We start from the raw sequence: 26,835 nt of genomic DNA, 5'->3' as shown, positions 1-26,835 counted from the left end.
GTTTACTGAGCTACTGGTTTTGGAAGCTCTACATTCGGCACATGCGTTCCTCCTAAGTGCGCTAGAGACTTGACTAACAGTTAATTCCCATAGGTCAGAGTGTGAAATTAGCATGTTGCTAAGTTAACGAGACAATATTCCAATATGCATAAAAATGCACAGCACACAAAATACTGGGTGAAATAACTGTGCTTTGCAGTATTGAATGAAATGTATAGTTTCACATTGCTTTTCAATGAGCTTGTTCCAGTGGCAATTGGTATCGACAGGTCTTAGCAATGTGAGTGCATCTATAATGCCTTGAAATGCTGGCCAGGCAGCTCTGTAGGTTTTATAATAAAGCTTCTGTTTTCCAGAGTTGCAAATATCTTGTATATGCCACTACAAGTCATGGTTAATAGCCTTTATTTTTCACTTATACCACAGGGCTGTTGAATGCTTGAATCTGATTCTAAGGTGTGCAGTTATTTTCAGGGCACGGCTAAAGTAGTTCCGGCAGGTCTTGAGCGCATTACAATTCTATATCACTCCACCAAATGATTTTGGAGTTGGAGTGACTTAATTTTTTTGAGTAATCAACTTAAAAAATGTGTCTTTATGCTACAAATTATTCAGTTCCTCTAACTCAATGTAGCTTGTTGGTTCAACGTAAATTCCCTTAATGTTGTCATAACAAAAAAAAAATGTTTTGGAAAAAACGTATGCAGAATGTATTTTTTAGAGTGTATGTGTTGCTGTTTTGCTGCCTTTTCAACTGGAAACTGCAGTAACCTATTCGTGTTGAGAGTTTTTGCAGAAATGTAGGTTTTTCCAATGTGCCTGGATTGCAAAGTCATATTGATCTTCGTTTCGACCCCCTCCAGAGCAGATCAGGTCAGCTGGAGGCAAACATGTGTATAGATGTCTTTTTAAAGTTCAGTTCTCCATGTATCAGGCTTCTTGTTTACAGTCTGTTGCCGATATCTCTAGCGATCCATTACTTCATTTGAACTGACGCTCACGCTGTGGCATAACTTTTTCTTCCTCTATTCCAGGCAGTCTGAGCCCCGCTCAGCTCATTCGTCTTCTACCATGAGGGATGGTTTGTCCATCATCAGGTGTGTTTGGGTCAGAAATGATCTGTCTGGAGAGACTTATATTGGCTCTCCGGCCAACTCTTGCTACTCGTCTTGTCAAGTGATTAATCATGCTTTGGCGAGTGAAAGAACCAAGGCCAGCTGTCTTAACGCACGTGGGAGGCAATATTCTCAACATTGTGTCGGATGAAATGAGGAAGGTGGGCGAGGAGGACCGGCAGAGAGGTGTGAAGTTGGGAGCCATGAGAGTGGAGGTGGGCGCCCAATCCACTCACTTCATGTGACTCGACAAAAGAAGCGCATGAAAAAAGAAAGAAAAAACGTTTGCTGAGTAGGTGTGATTATTTGCATGTGCCTCTTGTGAATGAAAAGCCTGTCGGAATTGGTCACAGGATGTTTGGATTTCTAAAGTGTTGCTTTAGAGGCAACGCTAATTCAGAGAAACCAACGCCGCTCGCATGTAGAGTGGGAGGGGTATCGGAATGGATGAATTGAACAACCAGTATGTGAAGACTGAACTTGGTGTGAAATCCCATATCATTCATGCAGGATTAGAACCAGGAAATGGCTTTGTGGAGATTTGGTACGGAAGGTTTTATGGAGGTATCTGATGTTATAGTAGGAAATCTTTCTCAGGCACTGGGAAACTGTGGAACTCGTATGAGATTTCCGAGAGCTGTTGTCATCTTTACAGTAACACACCATGCTAAAATACTGCCGACCGAAACAGCATTTAAAGGCTTACCTGACTGCCATCAGGAGGCCCGGCCCAGACGCACAGTCATCGGCAGATTGTATTTACATTTGAGGGAAAATCTGTGGTATTTTTCAGAATGGATTTACACTTGCTAAAATGTTTACTGCCGTCTTAACTGAAAGCATAATCAGATTAGCTAAAATATTTAATAAGCAAACGCACAAGGGATTTGTGGATTTTTATGAATGACAGCAGGAACGGATTGGAAATAGACAGCACTGAATCTTTTCGCGGTTGGCTTGTGGGGTGGTCTAGTTGTTAATACGCAAATCATTTAAAGGGAGATTTAAAGGCAGTTGGTATTTTAGTTTAATATTTCAGCTCCTATCATTCTGAATCTGCACTGTTTACTTTACAACTGAACCAAGTTCCAGATCCAGCAACTTTATATTTCAGCATTAAGTGAGTAATTCTGAGAAACTTCTGCTTCAGATTTGTTCATTGTGGAAATTAATTCATGAATGTTACACACCATTGTAAACAACCTACTGTTGTTTATTTTAGGCTAAAATTCTAGGCTACAAGATCCAGTTCTCAAAAGTCTTGTGAACAAAAATTCAGTATGTATTTTATGGCCTTATTTCAGTGGCCTTTTTTCTTTCTTTCTGTTGTTTTTTTTTTGTTTGTTTTTTTTTTACAAATTTTCTCAGAACTACAAACTTACATTCATGCTGCTTACATTGTATTATTTTAGGAGAGTTTGTGCTCAATACAGTGTAATCAGACTTAATAAGCACAAATGTCAGGGCATGTCAAAACACCTCAGGGCCCAGAAAACACTTCAGAACCCCCGGAGGGTTAATACTTTTTCTTTCTTTCTTTCTTTCTTTCTTTTAAAAGGATCAAACAGCTATCTAGGGAAGAGTCATCTATTGTAGGTGACACTGAAACCTCCTTATGATCTTAATATAAACAACAATGTTCTTGTCAACAACAATATTAATCTTTGATGAAGCTGAACGGCATCTATAGTATATTTTTAACTACAAAGCTAAACATCCTCCAGATCACAATTCAGTGTATCTGTAAGCCTGTACTATATGTGTCAGATCTAAACTATATAAATTATAATAATAAAAACAATTATTTGTGAATCCCATAGGAAGCCCTCTCTACTGAAATATTACCCCGTCACTCTTCAGGAACTACTAGTGACGTGGAACATAATTTTAAAATGAATTTTTTTAAAATAGTTTTTATACATTTTAACAAAATCCAGACATCCATCGTAATTAATTGGTAATTACTTAATAAAGAACTGGTAATTATTTATAATTGGTCATAGTGAGTACTTCCAAATAAAACTGTCTGATCTCATTTAGTAATAATTTATTCCCTAATCAGAACCTAAATTTGCCATTACTTACTGATTAGGGGTCATTACATTTTAATTTTTTTTATATTTCCCTTTTAGTTCTCTTATAATATTAATAATGTTTTTTTGAACACACAAAGAATAAATATTTATGCATAAACACTTATTTTCAACCCTCATTCTGACTGAAAAGATCAGTTTTTAAAGTGTGGCTCAAATACTCAAATATCATTTCGAGTTTTGGTTAATTTATGAGACATGCGTGCAATGTATAATCGCCAACGCTAAGGCTATTGTCTTATTAAATAAGAAGCAAATACATTAAAAACATTGATTAAAATTAAGATACAATTTATACAAAATGAAATTCACTTCAAAGAAAGGCTTTCTACGAAACAAAACTTAATGAAGTGGTCAAAATCATTTCTGACAAACTCTGTCTTCTGATATATTGTGCATCAAATGATGTCCTTTATTATTTGTGCTGTTCATATTTCACAATCAACATATATTAAATTAAAAAAAAAAATAACATTAGGCTATAATATTTAAACATCAATATGAAGCAAAATACGTTTTACTGGTACTATATTTATAGCATCTGAGCAGACATTTACGAATAAAAGCTTTATTGATGTGACACTAGACTATTTTACAATAAACACGTTATAATCTGTCCGAAACAGGCCAAATAAATCTTGTCTAAACAATTTTGCGTGTATGACATTTTATGTTGCTGCAGGATTCATATTTAAACAGTCTTTTTGCATTTAATATTCACAGATGCTAACAGAATAAACAGCCTACCTTACAATCAGTGGCTGAATCTGTTGCTCTTAGAAATGAACAGCTTTTCATGAGGTAAATTATTCCAGGATTATTCTTCAAAGCATCTCAAAACGATGTAGCTGTAGCACTTCACTTGATGTGTTTATTTGAGTTGATGTGGGCGTCGACTCTGGATCGCCTCAGTATTTGAATCTCCTAAAGAACACGCACTCCGTGGGCGTGGTCGCATTAGCGGATAACGACTGACATCTCTCTGTTTTCAAACAGATTACATAAACACAAAATATTTGTTTTCGATTATATTTACATTATTTAAAACCTGACATTTCAACGTTTCTTTAGACATATGTCTCATGTTTGTGAGACAAGTATTCACTAAGCTAGAGTTCCTTTTCTGAAGACTATCTGAATGAACGTCTTTGAGAGAGAGGCTGCAGATCTCGCATCATGTTTGTTTTCTTTATTTATCAAAAAGACTGCACACAAAAAAAAGAAACTTAATAGATTATAATGATGTATAACACTTGCCTGAATGATAAAAACGACAGAGTTATTTGAGTCTCTTTGGCACTGATAAGAAAAAAAGCGTGTCGATTGCGACGGCGCGTCGGCCGACTCGAGGGGGTTAAGGCTTGTTACTAATGTCATTGCATAGGAAACCCTATAAACACCCACTCACTATTGAAACCATTATCTATATAAAACCGTCATTTACAGACAAAGCATGATGAAATAATTTACTTTGTAATGACTTCTGTTTTCTTTCGACGTGACGCTCACAGCCAGTATAAACTAATGTCAGCTGTTAAGCGACTGAATGCCTGTGGGCGGGCCTATGGTGCCAGTGGGCGGGGCCTGTGGTGAGATGATTCATAACTATTGGTCGATGTCTTGCTCTGGAGGCGGGCATATGCAATGAATTTACTTATGATTGAATTTCATTTTTTGAAGTCACCAATAGACCAGCCAATGCACATTTGCAGCGCGAGTCTCATAACCCTGACTGTTTCTATAGCAACCAGAGTTTTTAATGGCAGCTGCCATGATGCAATGACTTTACCAATCAGCGATTGGCTCTTTTATTTAGAAGGCGGAACTTATTCTGCCACTTTTTCCCATTCATAATAATATGAGTGCACCATCTTTGAACATCTTAAGTCTTTGTAATTACACTGTAACAAGGAAACCTTAAAAAAGTGTTACAATTTATTTTAAGGTGTCATTGTTACAGTGTAATTATATATTTCAGTGCTGAGTATTATTAATTAGCTACATGTACCTACAATAGGGCTAGGATAGGATTAGGGTTTGGGTGAGGGTTAGTTGCGTGCAATTATGCATAATTTACTGCAAAATAAAGTGTTACCAAATATTTCTCTGCTGGTGTGACCATTGCCCTATGCAGGATTTTACCAAGCCTATTCAAAGCATTGACTACAACACCTGACTGTCCTTGCCTTTAAAAGGGTTACAGACTCACTGTTGTGGGTCAACTTGCATATGAAGGGGTTATTAATTAATATACCTAATTTTATGTATGCTTTTTATTTGTATGTATGTTTTACACTTTTACCCAGTATTACAGTAGAATATGTATTTCTTTAGTTAGTTACAGTATCTTAGAAGCATGTTTACACCAGACTCTACTGGAATCAAGTGCACACTCAGCAGATTCTTTTGTGTACGCTTCGCATGAAGAGCGTTATTTGTGTAACAGTTGTCGAGTGATTCACGTATACTGTTAAATAGCTGTTAGGATTCTCCCTAGAATTTAATTGGTTTCACAGGTAGTAGACACTGAGTCAGCTGTCTACGTTTTGGGAAAGAGCTGTGATGTGTTCTCTTTATATCGAGCACACACGTGAGAGATGAAAATCCCATTGCACAGTTTAAATATCGTCATGGGTTAAGGTTTTTCCCAATACATACCCTCAACTCCCCCAGGAGAAAATAAGGCTAGTGTGTGCTAATGAATTAGTGCTGTGTTTGACTACAGTAGCTTCAGGTGTTCTGTGACATTCTCTCTGAGAAACTGCCTGTCAACGTTTCTCCCCTCCCACTGAGTCACGGTTTGAATACCACACCACCTATTTATCCTCCTTGAGTGAGAACCTCATATTATCACTATATCAGATTATATGAGCCACAAAAGCCTGATGTATCAAAAATACAAAATACACAAATGCAAACTAAAAACTATTATTTCATCTGTAAGGCTTTACAGGGTTATTTCAAACGTCTGTTGGGGACACCAACAAACCAAAATCCCATGCATACAAGCTACTGGTAATCATTTATGGTGGTTGATCTTTTCAACCAAGCAGCACTAAAGAAATAGCAGTGCAATCGAGGTACTGTGAAAAATGCTAATGCGAGTCGCTAATGTATGATGAGGCCATGCTCATGTATTGGCTTTGTGCCATGCGTTTCACGACCACATGCTTTCTTCTGTGTGACTGCATGCTGGTGCCATGACCTTCTCCATTAACCCCTCAGTGTGTGTGTTATTTGAAGTGTAAAGATTATTGAGCTCTCTCATTGGATTGCTGTCCAAAGGTTACATCAAAATGCACCGCTGTCCATCACTTCTTAATATTTGAAACCTGTAAATGAAATGTTAAATGTTGGGTTTTGGTCTGACGTGTCCTCTGTATACTCGGCTATACACATGTCCCTTTGTGTTTCACAGGCCAAATGATAATGAGCACACAGACAGAGCAGTTCAATCAGCATTACAGTGCAAATGCTCTGCAAGCTGGTGAATCTAAACAGAAGGACAGCTGTTTAGGAGGATAATAGTGTTGCTTAAAGGTGAAGTGTTTCATTTCAAGTTTAACCCAGCTTGCAGTGACGACTACAAGCATGCAAAGTTTGATTATCCCAAAAAGTGTAAACACACTCAGTTTGTTTGAGCATCCTGTTATAGCAACACTGACTCAACCAATGGCATGAGTTTGGGGCGGGACTGTCTGTTTCACCAACCAAGCATGAGCATGTGTAACGGACGTAGGCCAGTAAGAGCTGTGCATGTAAACCTCACTCCCCAGATCTCAAGAGGCACGCTAGTGACCGACATTAGCGGCTAAGGTCTTTAGCGTCCTTGTTAGCACGCCCGCCTCCCACGCCGGAGACGTTGGTTCGAGTCCCACTCGGAGTGGGTCGAGTAGAACTGGTTACATTTGGTGCCGTGACCCGGATGGGAGTGAGGTTTTGGGGGTGAGTGCAACAGACGTAGGCCATTTTTACATTTACATTTATGCATTTGGCAGACGCTTTTATCCAAAGCGACTTACAGGTACCTTATTACAGGGACAATCCCCCTGGAGCAACATGAGGTGGTGACCACTGGGATCAAACCAGCAACCTTCTGCGTATCAGTTCCATGGTTTAACCCACTGGACCACCATCTCACAGGCCAGTAAGAGCTGTGTGCGTAAACCTCACTCCCCTGGCCTCAAGAGACACGTTAGTGGCTGCGGTCTTTAGCATCCTTGTTAGCATGCCCGCCTCCCATGCTGGAGACACTGGTTTGAATCCCGCTTGGAGCGGGTCAAGTAGGATTCATTACATTGGGTGCCGTGACCCGGATGGGAGTGAGGTTTAGGGGGGTGATTGTAATGGATGTAGACCAGTAAGAGATGTGTGTGTAAACCTCACTCCCCTGGCCTCAAGAGGCACGTTAATGGCTGCGGTCTTTAGCGTCCTTGTTAGCACGCCCACCTCCAACGCTGGAGACCACGGTTCGAATCCCACTCGGAGTGGATCGAGTAGGATCGGTTACATTTGGTGGCGTGACCCTGATGGAAAAGAGGTTCAGGGGGGTGAATGTAATGGACCTACACCAGTAAGAACTGGGGTTACAGTCTTTAGCATTCCATGTTGGCGCTCCCGCCTCCCATGCCTGAGACCCCAGTTTGAATCCTGCTCGGAACAGTTTAAGTAAGACAGGTTACATTTGGTACCGTGACCCTGATGGAAGTGAGGTTTAGGGGGATGAGTGTAATGGACGTAGGCCTGTAAGAGCTGTGTGTGTAAACCTCACTACCCTGAGGCTATGGTCTTTAGCATCCTTGTTAGCGCTCCCGCCTCCCATGCCGGAGACCCCGGTTCAAATCCCGCTCGGATGTAGGCCAGTTAGAGCTGTGCGTGTAAACCTCACTACCCTGGTCTCAAGAGGCACTAGCGACTGATGCCGAGACCCCGGTTCGAATCCTACTCTGAGCGGGTTGAGTAGGATCAGTTACACATGCAACAAAATGTAATTTTGCAGTAAGCATGCGGCACAGACACATTTTTCCAATGAGCCTGAGTTGAAGTAACTATAATTTGGTCTCTTAATCAGAATGGATGTAAAAACATCCATTCATTACAATGACAACCGATGTATATATTAACCGGATATTGACTACTCTCTCTAAACAGATTGATGTGATTTAATCACTTGCCAAATGACAGTCCAAAAGAACAGCAAATCAGAATGGAGTGGCGTGGCGTGAAAACAAAAGCTCTGTTGTGTTTCTGCTGATGGCAGTGTGGCTGTTTTCACACTTGGTCTGAAGTTTGATTCAGCCCTCTTTTCATATGGTTGCTGTTGTTTACTACTCTAGCGACTGTAGATAATGACTAGGAGAAGACGCCAGATTGACTGTTTTTTCCCCCGCTTTGGTTTCACGACTAAAACTTCAAACACACAGATCACCACTTGCATCTGATTCATGTATTGCACAAGTTGCAAAAAACGGAAGTCAGTTGGAAATGCATGCAATAGCATAAAATATACAATAGCAATCCACCTCCGCAAGGAAGGAAAGAAGGATCGCATTAAGACTGATTGCTTAACATCCTAAAATACAGCTTTCACGTCAACCAAACCCTGACTTAGGTCCACACTTAAAGGTAAAGCACCTTTGATGCACCTTGGATACAAGCGTCTTGTAGAAGAGTTCGGGGATACGATCTGATGAAATGCAAAGCTAAAAAAATAATAAATCAGTCCAACTCAGCAACTCAAATTGCCACAGGGACTGGTAGTTTGAGAACATCAATTCTTCAGTTCTTTGCCCTGAGGAGTTTGTCTGACTGGGTAATTCTTGGCTGACTTTTGGGCGTTTCATATTTTCTCTTGCTCTCTCTCTCTCTCTCTCTCTCTCTCTCTCTCTCTCTCTCTCTCTCTCTCTCTCTCTCTCTATTTCTTGGCTTGTCTGAATCAATTGAACAAACTGGCATGATATTTGATGGCCCCTGAGCTCCAATTATTACAACAATATTATGGCACGGGTAAGTCAGGAGTTTCTCAGCAGAATGCCAATATTACAGGGAGGCTATTTGTATTTGCTGCTAGTCCTTTAGGGGACCTGCAAGGGCAAACTGCTCAATAACTCAATTTCTAACAATTAGCCCCTGACATATCTCTATGTGAAACTGATACATCACTAAATTGTGGATGAAATATCTGAAAAAAAAAAAAGAAGGATAAGCCATTTCGGTTCTCCACGGACCAAGTCTCATGTGAATGAGAACCTGTCAAGAACAAGTGGCGTGCACAAGTAAGAGTCAGTCATTCTCTTTCAGGAGTCATTTTGCTGCCCAACACTTTCATTGGGATCAGCTTTTGTGTGCACGCAACATAAAGTTTACAATAATAATGAGGTTCGCTCACTTTTCACCTACTCTGCGCTGGTGCAATTTCTTGTTTACATGCACCATAATTCAAACAGATTGAATCTGATGACATAAAACAGTTGATTTGGCTTTGCAACTACAGCAATGCTTTACCGAAAACACGCACACAGGTGGAATCATTTCAGAATATGTAGAGTATGCTTATGCATCGCAGCTACATAATTATGGCTCATGTTCATATTTACGGCCGGACCCTTAGGCTGGGTTAATAGGCCTGTCATCACCTTACTGTTCATGGCTGAAGTGGAACAAATCCTAAAAACAGGGTGAGGCCGTGGGCCAAGGCTAACCTTGCCGCATCAAAAAAAGGTGAAAGCCCCATGCAGAGCAGGTTGAGTTGGTGTATAAATGAAGGCCAGGTACTCTCTGCTTAACAGCTTTTGCAAGCCAGGTCAATTGAATCAACCCTTTAATCATTTGTGTATAATTAACATTTAAATTACAATGGTCATTTATTTGATTCGCAAAAAAAGCCTCACTCAGAGATGAGATGAGATGAGATAGGCTACAAATCACAACAGTTAATTGGTTTTCAAGTTCCGTTAGATTTGTCGGATGGATGTTTTTATTTGTTTCAAAACATTGTCGGGTTTGTGTCTGATGCCTTTTCACTTCTCAAGAGTAGGAGTGCGGGATGTGAAGAAATCCAGGGATGGTGATTTCAACAAACCCTACATTTACGTTTGGCACATTTATGCTTCAGACAGGAATGATACATCAAGTCATGCGGCTTGTTGAGGAGAGGTGTAAGACGGGTGAAAGACTTGGGATAATAAGCAACGACCTAGAAAAACTCCAGTGACCAGCCCAAAACACCTTATGATTGTCCCGCCGGGGCTCGCACAGACATGCAAGACTTCCATTTTCTTTAGTAAATGTAAAAGTCTCGTTTTATTTACTGTGTGTATAAGTGCATATCAGAAGCTGATGGTGTAGTTCAGCGGTGTAAATCTCCCCAGCGCTGCTCCTGCAGTTTTCTGCCTGAAGGACTTGATGAGCTGGATCAGGTGCGTTTAACTAGGGTCGAAGGCTAAACTCTTTTGCACCCCTGTTCTAGATCGAATCTATTTTGTGCAATGTTATTTAAAGCCCCCATGAAATCAAAATTGAAGCTTTTTTGGCTTTTAGTGTGAATATGTTAGTCTTACTGTTATCTATGAGCTAGTGTGCTCCAAAACAATGACACAATTCACATTTAGAACTTACAGTCTCTCACTTCAGCCAATATGATCAATGATTCTGATGACATCACCTGATAAGTTCACACATTTACTGTTTTCTACATGGTGAATAGCACATAGTGCACTATACAGGGAACAATTCAGACAGTGCACTATATAGGGGATAGGGAACGATCAGACAGTGCCCTATATAGGGGATGGGGAATGATCAGACAGTGCACTATATAGGGGATAGAGAACAATCAGACACTGCACTATATAGGGGATAGTGAACGATCAGACAGTGCACTATATAGGGGATAGTGAACGATCAGACAGTGCACTATATAGGGGATAGGGAACAATCAGACACTGCACTATATAGACGATAGGGAACTATCAGGCACTGCACTATATAGGGGATAGGGAATGATCAGACAGTGCACTATATAGGGGATAGGGAACGATCAGACAGTGCACTAGTGCATTATATAGGGGATAAGGAATGATTCAGATAGTGCACTATATAGGGGGTAGGGAATGATTCAGAGAGTGCACTATATAGGGGATAGGGAACAATCAGACTGTGCACTATATAGGGGATAGGGAACGATCAGAGTGCACAATATAGGGGATAGGGAACGATCAAACAGTGCACTAGTGCACTATATAGGGGATAGGGAATTTATCGGACAGTGCACTATATAAGGGATAGGGAACAATCAGACAGTGCACTATATAGGGGATAGAGAACGATCAGACAGTGCACTATAAAGAGATAGAGGACGATCAGACAGTGCACTATATAGGGGATAGGGAATGATTCAGACAGTGCACAATATAGGGGATAGGGAACGATCAGAGAGTGCACTAGTGCACTATATAGGGGATAGGGAATGATTCAGACAGTGCACTATATAGAGGACAGGGAACCATAAGAGAGTGCACTATATAGGGGATAGGGAACAATCAGACAGTGCACAATATAGGGGATAGGGAACGATCAAACAGTGCACTAGTGCACTATATAGGGGATAGGGAATGATTCAGACAGTGCACTATATCGGGGATAGGGAGCGATCAGACAGTGCACTATATAGAGGATAGGGAATCATTCAGACAGTGCACTATATAGGGGATAGGGAATGATTCAGACAGTCCACTATATAGGGGATAGAGAACGATCAGACAGTGCACTATATAGGGGATAGGGAATGATTCAGACAGTGCACAATATAGGGGATAGGGAACGATCAGACAGTGCACTATATAGAGGATAGGGAATAATTCAGACAGTGCACTATATAGGGGATAGGGAACGATCAGACAGTGCACTATATAGAGGATAGGGAATAATTCAGACAGTGCACTATATAGGGGATAGGGATCGATCAGACAGTGCACTATATAGGGGATAGGGAACGATCAGACAGTGCACTATATAGAGGATAGGGAATAATTCAGACAGTGCACTATATAGGGGATAGGGATCGATCAGACAGTGCACTATATAGGGGATAGGGAACGATCAGACAGTGCACTATTTAGAGGATAGGGAACGATCAGACAGTGCACTATATAGGGGATAGGGAATGATTCAGACAGGGCACTATATAGGGGATAGGGAATGATTCAGACAGCGTAAATATGCTTTCCATTGGGGTGAATGAAGTCTGGTTTCACGAAGGGTCAGTGAACCGCCGCAGTCCAGAGACACGATAGCACAGAGCGGATCATGTGATCGAGTCGCCGCTAACCATAAAACGTATAGGACTCAGAATGCTGTATTTGAAAGCGATATAGAGGAGATTAGGAGGAAAATGGCTCTGGCCGAGATGTGATATAAACTAAATGCTATTGGCTATTTTTAAAAAGGGGAGGAGCTGTTCGATATGCCCCACCCTGTCTTCCTGTTTCCGTGGAAATTACATCAAGACATTGAATAATGCTGTGTGTTTCAAGGGCCTTTAAGTGAAACTCTTCAGCCTCCCTTGCATGCCTAAGATCTGAATGCCAATCACGTAGCATGTGTCCATTACCAGTCATATGATGGAGATTTTCCTTCTTAATTTTTGTTGATTCATAACTGGAGGTGTTCGTGCAAATCCAAAGATTTTAATAGCAACCTGGCAAATTAGCTCTGGAGCCACTAAACGCTTCACGCTAACATCTATCTGGGCAGGAGCTGCCTCATTAAGTTAAATAATTAATGAATCTGTCATAATTATGAAACCGCTCACAAGCAAGACTAATTGTACTCATAGTTTAATTAGGCTAGACGCCTGCCACTCAAACTCTGCACTCTAGTTCTGTTCAATGTCGGCCGGAGACATTCCGAGTCCAAGATAACGCTCCAAATGGGAATTCGCTTCATATCCCAGACCCCAACATTAGCCAAATTGTGGAACTTAATTAATATTCTGAGCAAATTTTCACAGCCAGATGACCAGCACTAATTGCTCAGTGTTGCACCTGTGGTCCGTAACTGCTCATGACTGGCCGATGTGTTTGCAGAGCTCTGCAAAATTTGAGCAAGTGAAGTGCTATCCATCTTCGGATCGTCCGGCGAGCCGCAGCGCTGTGTGAATGAAGCGCACTGAGACGTAATGCATGCACAAACCAAACAACCACAAGGTCACACCACAATATCATCAGAGGCCTTGAGAGGCCCAACACGGAGCACTTTGAATAATGAGACCTACTTCCTCCACCTCATCTACACACTCTGACAGAGCGAACGGAGGCTGCCAGACCGGCCAACCTTCAGAACAAGAGAGTGGAGAAATAAATGAGATGACATCGACATGCAGATGGAGAAGGAGAGAAAGACATGAGAGTTCAAGGGAGGAAGAAGAACCTCTTTCAACCCGTCTAACCACAACAGACAAAGGCTAGACAGGCCCACTTCAGAGGAAGAGAAAAACGAGGCAAACTGACAGCTGCTCTGAGATCTAGGCGAGTCATTTGCATAAAGTACAGTCGGCTGGACACTTCAGACTTCACTACGACTAAATGGTCCTCGAACATCTCCAAAGAGACAACCCAATTATACTAGATTTTCACATTTTTGGAAGAATTTGTACTCGCTGATATATGTGATTCTGCACTATTCTGTTCACAAGGCATTTACGTTTGGTGCATATTGTTGTTTACTCTGGCCCGGGAATGTCCATTCAGACATCAAGTGTCCGTCTGACTAAAATACTAAACCACCAATGGCAATTCACTCTATTGCACATGCCGTCTAGGGGCAAGCAATAAATCATACAGAACATGATGTTTACTTTCATCTTTGATGTCTTAGCAAGGAAATAGTGATCCTATATATTTATCATAGTTTTTTTTTTTTTTCAGTTAACACTTTGGAATGTGTTATAGGAGAACTTTTTTTTTTCTTCCATGATGTGCTGAAATATGCCTCAAAACACATTTTCTAAGTTCCTACAGTTTTGCGATGGATGATTGGAAGGACGGATGGATGTGGGACAAGTTACAATACAGTCTATCAGAAAACAGACAGACAGATAGATAGATAGATAGATAGATAGATAGATAGATAGATAGATAGATAGATAGATAGATAGATAGATAGATAGATAGATAGATAGATAGATAGATAGATAGATAGATAGATAGATAGATAGATGGATGGATGTGGGACAAGTTACATGAGATAGATAGATAGATAGATAGATAGATAGATAGATAGATAGATAGATAGATAGATAGATAGATAGATAGATAGATAGATAGATAGATAGATAGATAGATAGATAGATAGATAGATAGATAGATAGATAGATAGATAGATAGATAGATAGATAGATAGATAGATAGATAGATAGATAGATAGATAGATAGATAGATGGATGGATGTGGGACAAGTTACATTAGATAGATAGATAGATAGATAGATAGATAGATAGATAGATAGATAGATAGATAGATAGATAGATAGATAGATAGATAGATAGATAGATAGATAGATAGATAGATAGATAGATAGATAGATAGATAGATAGATAGATAGATAGATAGATAGATAGATAGATAGATAGATAGATGGATGGATGTGGGACAAGTTACATGAGATAGATAGATAGATAGATAGATAGATAGATAGATAGATAGATAGATAGATAGATAGATAGATAGATAGATAGATAGATAGATAGATAGATAGATAGATAGATAGATAGATAGATAGATAGATAGATAGATAGATAGATAGATAGATAGATAGATAGATAGATAGATAGATGGATGGATGTGGGACAAGTTACATTAGATAGATAGATAGATAGATAGATAGATAGATAGATAGATAGATAGATAGATAGATAGATAGATAGATAGATAGATAGATAGATAGATAGATAGATAGATAGATAGATAGATAGATAGATAGATAGATAGATAGATAGATAGATAGATAGATAGATAGATAGATAGATGATGGATGGATGGATGGATGGATGGATGGATGGATGGATGGATGGATGGATGGATGGATGGATGGATGGATGGATGGATGTGGGACAAGTTACATTAGATAGATAGATAGATAGATAGATAGATAGATAGATAGATAGATAGATAGATAGATAGATAGATAGATAGATAGATAGATAGATAGATAGATAGATAGATAGATAGATAGATAGATAGATAGATAGATAGATAGATAGATAGATAGATAGATAGATAGATGTGGGACAAGTTACATTAGATAGATAGATAGATAGATAGATAGATAGATAGATAGATAGATAGATAGATAGATAGATGGATGGATGGATGGATGGATGGATGGATGGATGGATGGATGGATGGATGGATGGATGGATGGATGGATGGATGGATGGATGGATGGATGGATGGATGGATGGATGGATGGATGGATGGATGGATGGATGTGGGACAAGTTACATGGTATAGATGGATGGATGGATGGAGTGACATGCTTTATTTTAATACTTTGGGTTTGTTAACCCTTAACCCTAAATATGAGCAGTACTAATATCAGGGATGGGATGGGGGTGATATGACTGACATCTCTGATCATATTTCAGCCCTCCTCTAACAGAAACAGGAACGCCTTCAGCTGGTATATTTTCTCCATCGGCTCAACAGGAAGTGAGGCGTGTGTCGTGCTGTGACACGGGTCTCTCCAAGACAATGGCTCATCTATTTCTGCACTGTCAGCTCGCCCTTAAAGCACAGTTGTCAAACTTAATTGTATTACCTGCAGAGCCGGGAGCCCTTTTATTAATTTATTCCTGGAGGAGGGAGAAAATAGGATGTGAGATGAGGTTATGTGGCTGTGGAGTGTGTTTATACTCTCTGAAACATGGATTGGGCAAAGTAGCATTAACTTGGAATGACAAGAGTAATTGTCGTCCTGGTGTCGTCCAGTAGAGGAGCCAGCCATTTGATTCATTATGAAGAATCTGAAGATAATCATCTTTGGCACCAATGCAGTTATTCGAGATACACAATATGGTATGACCTCAAAATACTTTCACCATAGTGCACGATTTGTAAACTATTGTGACGTTTGCATCCCATAATCAGCTCCATATGTGTGGCTTTTCTACTGTAGTAAACTTGCTCAGTAGCTCAAATTGTTTTTTACCTCACGTTTGCTTTTGTGAACACTATCGGTCAGGTTTAGGGTCGGGTTGTGTGTAGATGCGATATAGTCGGGGTGTTCGATTTCATGTTTTTCCGAGTCGACTCTGATTCCGAACTCCCACAATTGACTCTGTTTACTCCATTTACTTTAAATCAAAATCTATACAAGATTGGGGTCTTTGTCCTCAGAATGTGACTGTGAAGTTTAAGCTCAGAATACCCCACAAATAATTTATTATACCATGTTGTAAATGTCCAATTTTTGAGTGGAAGCAAAAACCTGCTGTTTTTGTGCCTGTATCTTTAAATGCAAATGAGCTGCTGTTCTGCCCACTATCCAGAAGAGGGCGGAGCCTTTACAGCTCGTGTCTCAGATACTCTGACGAAAACTAAAACATCTGTTTGGTTTTGATTATTTTCTCTCTTCTTCATCATGTACGGTGACGCATTGCTGCCACATACATATTATTTTTTCCACTCAATTATGTCGTAATAGCGAGATCTTATGTTGTAAAAACGACGTAATTTTCTCGTAATAATGAGATAGTATGTCGTTAAAACTACATATTTTTCTCGTTAAAACTACATATATTTTCTCCTAATAAGGGCATGTGTTGTACAGTTATGTGTGTATATATGTCTGTATCCACATTAGAGAATTTATTTAGCCCATGCCTTTGTCACACTTGTTTGAAAAGCAGAAGCAAGCTCAGCGTAAAATAGGTGACAAGTGCACATGGGCTATTTTAATTCTCTAATGTGGATACAGGCGTATTTTGTACACATCACTGTACAACACATGTCCTTATTAGGAGAAAATATATGTTGTTTTAACGAGAAAAATATGTTGTTTTTACGACATAACATCTCGTTATTACGAGAAAAGATGTGTTTAAAACGACATAACATCTCGTTATTACGAGAAAAGAGGTGTTTAAAACGACACAACATCTCGTTATTACGAGAAAAGATGTGTTTAAAACGACATAACATCTCGTAATTACGACAAAATTGAGCGGAAAAAATTATATGTATGTGGTAGCAATGCATCACCGTAATCATGAAAGTTTATGATCTGCATGCGTTTTAAAGTCATATCAGTCTAAACTTCTGAGATATGGTTTTCTGCGCACACGCGCACAGAAAGCTGTGTGTCAGACGGGACGTCCCGTGAGTATTAAACTAAGTTCTCTTTAACGTCTTATTGCGCTTGAACCGTCAAACACACACACGGTTATGTCAAAAACACACACAGTTCACATAAACACAGTCGGTTGTGTCTGTAAACGTAAAGAAATCACATGTGTGTATTAGATCTGTGTATTAAAGTGACAGCAGCGTAATATACAGTATCTGCTGTTAATATGAATCACACAACAGAAAATCACTCACTGCTCTCGACTGAATAACTTTAGTAGCTTTAATAAGAACATTTCTTACTTGAACGCTCTGGAGAGGAGATAAACATGGCGGACTGTGTACAGCTCACTGAGGGGAGGAGCTAATAGGGCAGCTGTGGGCGTGGCCTGTGCAATGTGATGTCACAGTCGTGATTGGCTCATTTTGAGACTGTTTCAGATTTATGGTGGGGGTAACAAACGGAGTGGGTGGATTTTTACCACAATAGGGCGGTTGTGTACACACACTGCAGATATGTTCAAAAACAATATGAAAGCGAATTTTGCATATTAGGTCCCTTTAAAGTAAGCTACATGTAGGATAAAAGCATGTGACTGTGACATACGTTACTCTGTGACTGCCCCAAGATGCTCAGTATAATGGCATCTGAATAAGAGTCGACTCCCCATCACCACAATAGAGCATCAAACTTTTAGTGCCACTTCCAAACTGCTGCAATACATCGCCAACATTGCCAGATTCAAGTTCATCTGTTGAGGATAAAAACAAACACCCTTCTAGCACCACTCCCTGGACAGTTCACTGTGAAACACGCAACAAGTAATGCAAAACCATTTTGAAAAAAATTGTTGCCACAGGCATGTTTGGGCTGAAAATAAACATTAGACTGGAGGCTGAAACTTTTTAAGAAGATCATAAAAACAGCCGTGATTTCCTGGAAGAATACCATTAGAAAGAAGCTAGTCAGAGCAGCTAGCATGTGAAGCTTTCGACCACTGTGCTGCCGGCTATCAGGTGGCCAATGCTCGGCTAGCCAATGGGCAGCAGGATAACAAAGCCACGATGACATTTTATCTGATGGAGAGTCCTGTGGGGGAAAGCCGTGGCGCTGAACTGTCAGGCAGATTTCTGTGAGATGTGGAAGGGATGAAAAAAAAAAAAGCCAAACAAACAGGGGCCCTGGCACAAGCTCCCATCACCAGGCGCAGGAGCTCCCATGAGATCGCAGGAGGCAGAGATGAAACACAAAGAGATCTAACCTTTTTTATTCTCTGGGAGAACCGAGGTCTTTGGTGCTGAGAGATTAAAAGGGAATGGCAGAGTGAGACAGATTAAAACGAATCAAAGCCCCGCGTTACTTATTTGCGATGGATGTCAGCTGAAGAAGAAAAGATTGCATTTGTGCACTGATGGGGCGCTGTATAATTGGCAACATTTGGTGTTGTGAGAGAGAACATTTTACACGTCTGGAGAATATTTTACTTCAAAAAAAACCTCATAAAGTATGTACACACAGGTAAAAGACTTTGCTTAGCTTCTCGTCCCATGCTGCTTTGCAAATGATGTAATTGAATTAGTTTAGAGTGGGGTTGTGTGTCTTTTAATGAATTTTCCTTTTGGAAAAGACAACTGCCGCCTTTTATGCTAACGTCCGATGTTAGCTAACATTACCTAGCTGTGTTACCTACCACCGTTAGCATACAAAAACATAGTTTTCTTTGAATTATGGACATGTAAGTAATGTAGTACCTCACTGGGAATTTGTAAACCAAACATGATGTGCTAAAAAGGAGAGTTGCTACATTTACATTCACCCAAATAATCCATTTAATCGGAATGATTGCTTAATCGGTTGCTTACGTTTCTAGCCGATTGAGAGGGGTGCCGTACACCTGAAATAATCTGATCAACAGGAAAGAAATGACGCATGGTGACGCTTGAATTCAGTTTCAAAAATGCCTTGCAAACATGTGCAGTGCTGTGATGCGTATGTAGGGAATAATTGACTCCAGGCCGCTGAATTATTAGAAGTATAATGCACACCTGAGGTGGTAATGAGGCTGTGAAATGGAGTCATACCTCGGGTGTGCATTATTTTTCAATAATTCAGCGGCCTGGAGTCAATTATTCCGCTTATACTACGGTTATCACACTTCAAAACATGTATTTCAAGACATTTGTCAGGATTTCGTCCTTAAAACGCTCTTGTGTGTAGGACTCATTTCTTTCATATCTAATCCCACTACGGTGGCCCAGTAGTGCACAACACAACGCAATATAAAAGGCAAACATAAGTTCACAAAACAACGCAATATGAAAGGCAAACATAAGGCCACAACACAAAGAAATCAAGCCACAACACAACAAAAAAGCCACAACACAACGGAAACAAGCCACTACACAACGAAATCAAACCACAACACAAATAAATCAAGCCACAACACAAAGAAATCAAGCCACAACACAAGGGAAACAAGCCACAACACAACGGAAAAGCCACAACACAACGGAAACAAGCCACAACACAAAGAAATCAAGCCACAACACAAAGAAATCAAGCCACAACACAACGGAAACAAGCCACAACACAACGAAAAAGCCACAACACAACGGAAACAAGCCACAACACAAAGAAATCAAGCCACAACACAAAGAAATCAAGCCACAACACAACGGAAACAAGCCACAACACAACAAAAAAGCCACAACACAAATAAATCAAGCCACAACACAACGGAAACAAGCCACAACACAACGAAAAAGCCACAACACAACGGAAACAAGCCACAACACAAAGAAATCAAGCCGCAACACAACAAAAAAGCCATAACTCAAATAAATCAAGCCACAACACAACGGAAACAAGCCACCACACAACAAAAAAGCCACAACACAACGGAAACAGGCCACAACACAACGAAAAAGCCACAACACAACGCAAACAATCCACAATACAAATAAATCAAGCCACAACATAACGAAAAAGCTACAACACAAATAAATCAAGCCACAACACAAGTAAATCAAGCCACAACACAATGGAAACAAGCCACTACACAACGAAAAAGCTACAACACAACTGTTACGTCTCATGTTGGCATAGAGGTAGAACTGACGCACATAATATCCGTGTCAACACTCTTTTATTTTGGACTCTGGGGAGTAACTAAGGAGGAATAAACCGAGGACAAACGGGGTAGCGGTAACCATAAGTGGTTCGCTTTATTTATACAGACAGATAAATTTATACCATGGAAAACATAATCCAACCCATATTTACAACTATATACAAACAAACAGAAAGAAATAAAAAGAAAACAAGATATAGTGAATTAAACCAGACCACAGAGAGAAGGAAAACGAGCGGTGCTAAATAAACAAAACAACAAAACCAAAGCCCGTTACTAACAAATCCCCACCCTCTACACTAACTGAAAACAAAACAGCAACAAAAGAAATCTTCAGCGTTCAACACGCCATAACTAAACTTCACTAACTAAAACAAAAACATACAAAGGGTTGCACCCGCTCCTTACCTAATGTGTTTAACAGAGAACTCTACGTGTATGTAAGATGTAAGTCACGTGACATACTTCCCTTTTCTCTACTCTCCGGGCCGGCAAAGTATCGAAGAGGAACGACGTTCTCTGAAACAAAAAAAACACAACGAGCAAAGCGAACCACCACTAAGACAGCGACACAAATGGCACAGCCAACAAACACACTCCAAGCTCCGCCCCCCCTCTTCCGTTCCACCAGGTGTCCTTTATGGTGAAGCACAGTTGATGATTGGTCAATTTCCAGGTCCATCACGCCAAATGATCTGGAGAAGCAACCAATCACAGCACCTACAACTGAGCGACAGGGAAGAACAGGAAAACAAAAACAACAAAACATAGCAAAGGGGAGAAACACAGTAACCAATAACAAAAGGGGGAGGGAAAACAACCAAATCATGTAACACCCCCACCCTTATAATCAAACATTATAGGAATTATAATGTTTGTACACAGAATTGCCACCCACAGGAGTTACACCCTCGAAAGGGCATCCGCGACCACATTATCCACTCCCTTCTTATGCCGAATCTCGATATTATAATCTTGAACCACTAGAGCCCATCGCATTAACCTTTGGTTTTGGTTGTACATACGACCCAGGAATGTGAGAGGATTGTGATCGGTATAAACCACCACAGGATACGAAGTAGACCCGACATAAACTTCAAAATGTTGCAATGACAACAATAAAGCCAACGCCTCCTTTTCAATGGTAGAGTAGTTAGACTGATGTCTGTTAAACTTCCTAGAAAAAAAACTAATTGGGTGGTCGATACCCTCCTCGTCTTCCTGCAGCAGCACAGCCCCTGCTCCAACTGCGCTCGCGTCAACCTCTAACTTAAACGGCACAGAAAAATTAGGAGCGGACAGCACCGGAGAGCTACACAACAAATGCTTGATGACTTCAAAAGCACTCTGGCCCTCAGCTGACCAAATAAACTCCTTTGCAGGGCTAAGCAAGTCGGTCAAGGGTTTCGCAACAGAAGAAAAATTCTTACAGAAACTTCTGTAATACCCTGCCATGCCCAAGAACCTCCTCAACTCGCGACGGGTAGTGGGGGCAGGGAATTCTTTGATGGCATCAACCTTTGCCTCCACCGGGCGAACTTGTCCTTTGCCTACCTGCTTACCCAAATAGGTCACTGTGGCTTTACAGAACTCGCATTTAGCCAAATTCAAAGTTAATGATGCATCGGCAAGTCGTTGAAACACCGTCGTCAGTACTGACACATGCTCAGGCCAGGTAGAAGTATAGACCACTAAATCGTCTAAATATGCACTACAGTTAGGTACGTTTGCCATTACTTTATTTACTAATCTTTGAAAAGTAGCAGGTGCATTTCTGAGGCCAAAGGCCATAACGTTATATTGCAGGAATGAGTCTGGGGTTACAAAAGCAGAGATGTCTGATGCCCTTGGTGTAAGTGGCACCTGCCAGTAACCCTTGAGCATGTCCAACTTGCTCACAAATTTAGCAGCACCAACATTGTCGATGCAGTCCTCCATCCTTGGCAGAGGGAAGCAATCTGGCACTGTTACAGAATTAACCCGACGATAATTGGTACAAAATCGGACAGTTCCATCCGCTTTTGGAACTAAAATGCATGGAGAGCTCCATGGACTAACACTGGGTTTTGCAAGACCCTCCTGCAACAAATACTCAACCTCTCTCCTCATTGCAACCCGCTTTGCAGAGTTTGCCCGATAAGGGTGCTGCTTGATAGGAGCAGCCTTGTGAACATCAATGTCATGGCAAAGTACGTCAGTTTGCTTGGGTACATCTCCAAAGATCTGAGGACAACACTGAATCAGGTTAGCGATGTCTGCACGCTGATCCTCTGGCAAATGACACAACAACGTGGAAGGGTCAGCTAAAATCTCAGAATTAGACAGTGGTGTGAAAGGCAACGGGTCAACACGTAATCTCACCTCATCAGCATCAAGCTCAGCATCACCAAGGGATGATGGTATTAACTCACAATTCACAGCAACAGATGAAACCACGGGCCCTGTGTTTTCCCCTGAACAATGAGATGCTTCTTCCCTGGAATGATAAGCTTTGAGCATATTAATATGACACACACGTTTTTGTCTCTTACGGTCAGGTGTTTTAATGATGTAATCAGTGTCACTTCTCTTTCCCACCACCTCATAAGGACCAGCGAAACGTGCAGACAATGCAGAACCTAGAATTGGTAATAAAACAAGTACCTTGTCACCCACTGAGAACGATCGTGACACTGCTGCTTTATCAAAGTGTTGTTTCATGCTAAACTGAGCTTTAGAAAGGGCTTCTTTAGCACAAGCACAAGCTTCCTGTACCCGTTCACGGAAACGAGCCACATAATCAAGAATATTCCTTGTAGGACTTACACTGTCATCCAGACCAAGCATTTGTTCCTTAAGAACTTTCAGTGGCCCACGGACACTATGTCCAAAGACTAACTCAGTTGGGCTAAAGCGCAACGACTCCTGAGTGGTTTCACGAACTGCAAAGAGAACAAACGGCACACCCTCGTCCCACTCGTTCCCCGTATCTGAACAATACTTCTTCAACATAGATTTAAGTGTCTGGTGAAATCTCTCGAGCACCCCTTGACTTTCAGGATGGTATGGACTGGATGTACGGTGACGGATACCTAACGAGCACAAAGTTTGTGAAAACAGCTTGGACATAAAATTTGTGCCCTGGTCTGTTTGTACGATCTTAGGTAAACCAAAAGTAGAAAAAAACTTAACCAACGCCTTAATGATTGCTTTAGAAGTAATTGTTCGCAATGGCACTGCTTCCGGGTATCGCGTTGCTACACACATCATCGTAAGCAAGAACTGATGACCGGTCTTAGTTTTGGGCAATGGTCCGACACAATCCACCACCACATGCTCAAAAGGTTCCCCGAGCACCGGAATTGGAACTAATGGCGCAGGAGGAATAACTTGATTTGGTTTCCCCATGACTTGACATGTAGGACATGTACGGCAATAAGTCGCAACATCCCTTTTCAACCTGGGCCAAAAAAAATGATGCAACACCCGATTGTAAGTCTTGGTCACCCCTAAATGTCCTGACATAATATGGTCATGGGCGAGTGAGAGCACCTGTGCACGATACTCTGAAGGCACGACTACCTGACAAACAGTGGAACACTCTGCATCCTCGACCACCCTAGGCTGCCACTTCCGCAGTAGTAAACCATCTTCCATAAAATATGATACATCTCCTGTGGACTCAGACACAGCATCAAAACACTTTGTCAAAGTTTCATCATCACGTTGGGCTTTACTTAACTTTTCACGACCTACAGGTAGCAGAGATGTTAGCGTACCACTAACCTTTTCGTTTACTGTCTCACGATGCACGTGTTCCACTGTAACATCATCTGTGCACATAAACGTGTCATCCAATGTAAACTCAGTCCCCATCCTCTTTATCTGGGACCGAGTTAACACACAAGCGGGAAAAACATCAGGATACCGAAGAGTTAACTCCTCAGTACCAGAAGTAACCACCGGTTTATCCAGTACTTCTAGTACTGGCAGCACTCTACCTCCGGCCAAATCATTGCCCAGAATGAACTCAACACCAGGCACTGGCAACCTAGGTCGCACACCCACATCCACGAAACCTGCAACCAACTCAGTCTGTAAATACACACGATGCAGCGGCACTTTCAATACCTCCATACTAATACCTTGCACAAGGATACTAGAACCCACACTGGACTGCTCCGAAAATGGCAACACATCACCACAAATGAACGAGCGCGCAGCTCCAGTGTCTCGCAACACCCGTACCTCCACTTGATCATATCCTTGGGCACTGAGTGACAAAAAACCTTCTAACATAAACGGTTGGTAAACAGAGTCAACGGGAGCTGAAATGGTTTTTACCAAACCGACAGGCTGTGCACTGGGAGTTTGTTGTTTCTTTTTCAGCATTATACAATCGGCAATTACATGGCCTATTTTGTGACAGTAGAAACACTCACGTTTCTCTTTAGGTACTTCCACCCTTGTTTTAGGTGTAACATTAACAGTTTGCGGCAGAAAACCTACGGAAATGTTTCTATCACAACGCGCGGTATTAAACACATTTTTATGGGTTAATGTAAACTCGTCTGCTAGGACCGCAGCCGCAGACATTTCCATAACCTTCCGTTCATTCAGATACAAAACAATGCGTTCAGGCAAGCACCTTTTAAAATCCTCGAGAAGCAGCAGCTGGCGTAAAGACGAGAGATCAACAACATTACTTGAAGTACACCACTTATCAAACAATGCTCCCTTCTCACGTGCGAATTCAACAAAAGTCTGATTGCTAATTTTCCTATGATTACGAAACCTTTGTCTGTAAGCTTCCGGCACTAATTCATAAGCGCGCAAGATAGCTGCTTTCACGGTCTCATATTTTAGACTATCTTCCATAGACAACGTAGAAAATATTTCCATAGCCTTCCCCACAAGCCTACACTGCAACAGCAACGTCCACACTTCCTTTGGCCATTTTAACGACCCCGCAATTCTCTCAAATGCACCAAAATAACTATCCACTTCCATCTCTCTAAATAGCGGCACCAATGAAATATGTTTACTCACATCAAAAGCAGTAGTAGACAAGCCACGCTCCGTCGAATTTTGGCCAGGTGACTCAGAAGCAGACCGGCCAGTGGACCTAGAAGACAGCTTCCCCTCCTCTAACTCCAACCGGCGCAGTTGTACCTCTTTTTCAGCCTGAATCTCAAGCCGCCGTATTTCAAGCCGCAGATCATATTCAGCGCGTCGGGCGTGTGCTTTGTCTTCCGCCTCCATACGGAGTCGGGCCAGTTGAATCTTTACTTGCGCGTTCTCTCTAGAACCCGGCGTAGACGGGGAAAATGGCTCAAATGGAGGTAAACCTGTTTTAGCTTCCGCCTCAACAAGCCTAACCTCCTCAGCATCAGCCTCCGCGCGTTCACGAGTCGTCATACCCTCACTGATATGATCTGCGTCTCTAACAGTCTCAGGCAAACTCAAAACATTTAATTCCGAAAGACCGTCCAACACGACAGTTTTAATCGTTCTCTTCAATGACTGCCGACTAACTGAGATTTGGAAGTGTTCAGCTATTGCCAACAGATCATCCTTGCGACATTTCTCAAGAAGATCCAATGTCGGATTCTCAATAAACCCACGTACATTCAGTGACATAACGAAGCTTACAAACAAAAAACCCAAGTATTTACAACTATATACAAACAAACAGAAAGAAATAAAAAGAAAACAAGATATAGTGAATTAAACCAGACCACAGAGAGAAGGAAAACGAGCGGTGCTAAATAAACAAAACAACAAAACCAAAGCCCGTTACTAACAAATCCCCACCCTCTACACTAACTGAAAACAAAACAGCAACAAAAGAAATCTTCAGCGTTCAACACGCCATAACTAAACTTCACTAACTAAAACAAAAACATACAAAGGGTTGCACCCGCTCCTTACCTAATGTGTTTAACAGAGAACTCTACGTGTATGTAAGATGTAAGTCACGTGACATACTTCCCTTTTCTCTACTCTCCGGGCCGGCAAAGTATCGAAGAGGAACGACGTTCTCTGAAACAAAAAAAACACAACGAGCAAAGCGAACCACCACTAAGACAGCGACACAAATGGCACAACCAACAAACACACTCCAAGCTCCGCCCCCCCTCTTCCGTTCCACCAGGTGTCCTTTATGGTGAAGCAC

At 41.1% G+C, this 26,835-nt stretch overlaps 1 protein-coding gene across 1 annotated transcript in view; it reads left to right on the top strand.

The window, feature by feature from the left end:
* nlgn3a (neuroligin 3a) overlaps nucleotides 1-26,835 on the top strand; it is a 305,661-nt gene that overhangs the window by 140,419 nt on the left and 138,407 nt on the right. The window lies entirely within an intron of this gene.

Source organism: Gobio gobio (genome assembly GCF_949357685.1).
Source record: "Gobio gobio genome assembly, chromosome: 16".
In the NCBI taxonomy this organism is placed as follows: Eukaryota; Metazoa; Chordata; class Actinopteri; order Cypriniformes; family Gobionidae; genus Gobio; species Gobio gobio.
The sequence above is the reverse complement of the archived record's forward strand: the minus strand, read 5'-3'. Positions and strand labels throughout refer to the sequence as shown.